Source organism: Triticum dicoccoides, chromosome 6B (genome assembly GCF_002162155.2).
Source record: "Triticum dicoccoides isolate Atlit2015 ecotype Zavitan chromosome 6B, WEW_v2.0, whole genome shotgun sequence".
In the NCBI taxonomy this organism is placed as follows: Eukaryota; Viridiplantae; Streptophyta; class Magnoliopsida; order Poales; family Poaceae; genus Triticum; species Triticum dicoccoides.
In genome coordinates, this window is record NC_041391.1 from 664,642,713 (window position 1) to 664,644,523 (window position 1,811).

A 1,811-nucleotide genomic window follows, 5' to 3' on the forward strand; every position below is an offset into this window, starting at 1 on the left:
CACCTCCGCGTTCAACACACGTACGGTACGGACGACGTCTCCTCCTTCTTGATCCAGCAAGGGGGAAAGAGAGGTTGAGGAAGAAGGCTCCAGCAGCAGCACGACGGTGTGATGATGGTGGAGAGGCCGTACTCCGACAGGGCTTCTCCAAGCGCTCAACGGAGGAGGAGTGGTGTTGGGGAGGGGAGGGGCTGCGCCTTGGATCAGGTGTTCAGCCCTCCCCTCGCCCCTCTATTTATAGGGGAAGGGGGAAGGGGGCCGGCCCCCTCTAGATGAGATCTGGAGGGGGGGCGGCGGCCAGGGAGGGGGCTTGCCCCCCAAGCAAAGGGGGTGCGCCCCCCTTAGGGTTCCCCCCCCAACCCTAGGCGCATGGGCCCAAGGGGGGGCGCCCAGCCCTCCAGGGGCTGGTTCCCTACCCCATGCGGCCCATGAGGCCCTCCGAGAGGGGTGGCCCCTCCCGGTGGACCCCCGGAACCCTTCCGGTGGCCCCGGTACAATACCGATATGCCCCGAAACTTTCCGGTGTCCGCATGACAACTTCCCATATATAAATCTTTACCTCCGGACCCTTCTGGAACTCCTCGTGACGTCCGGGATCTCATCCGGGACTCCGAACAACATTCGGTAATCACATACAAGTCTTCCTAATAACCCTAGCGTCACCGAACCTTAAGTGTGTAGACCCTACGGGTTCGGGAGACACGCAGACATGACCGAGACGGCTCTCCGGTCAATAACCAACAGCGGGATCTGGATACCCATGTTGGCTCCCACATGCTCCTCGATGATGTCATCGAATGAACCATGATGTCGAGGATTCAAGCAACCCCATATACTATTCCCTTTGTCAATCGGTACGTTACATGCCCGAGACTCGATCGTCGGTATCCCAATACCTCGTTCAGTCTCGTTACCGGCAAGTCACTTTACTCGTACCGTAATGCATGATCCCGTGACCAAACACTTGGTCACTTTGAGCTCATTATGATGATGCATTACCGAGTGGGCCCAGAGATACCTCTCCGTCATACGGAGTGACAAATCCCAGTCTCGATCCGTGTCAACCCAACAGACACTTTCGGAGATACCTATAGTGCACCTTTATAGTCACCCAGTTACGTTGTGACGTTTGGTACACCCAAAGCACTCCTACGGTATCCGGGAGTTACACGATCTCATGGTCTAAGGAAGAGATACTTGACATTGGAAAAGCTCTAGCAAAACGAACTACACGATCTTGTGCTATGCTTAGGATTGGGTCTTGTCCATCACATCATTCTCCTAATGATGTGATCCCGTTGTCAACGACATCTAATGTCCATAGTCAGGAAACCATGACTATCTGTTGACCAACGAGCTAGTCAACTAGAGGCTTACTAGGGACGTATTGTGGTCTATGTATTCACACGTGTATTACGATTTCCGGATAATACAATTATAGCATGAATAAAAGACAATTATCATGAACAAGGAAATATAATAATAATGCTTTTATTATTTCCTCTAGGGCATATTTCCAACAATACCATTCTCTGAATTTTCTAGGGAATTTTTGCAACAGCGGTCACTACTAGAAAAAGGGCTATAGATGGAAATGACACTAATGGCGCACCAGACATGTGGTGCGCCATTAGTATATACTAATGGCGCACCACCTTCTGATGCGCCATTAGTGTTGAAACTACTAATGGCGCACCTTGCCTACGGTGCGCCATTAGTACCAATTTTTTTTTGAACTAGTGCGCCTGTCGAAACATATTAATGGCGCACCGTGGCAGTGGTGCGCCATTACTAGTTAAACTAGTAATGGC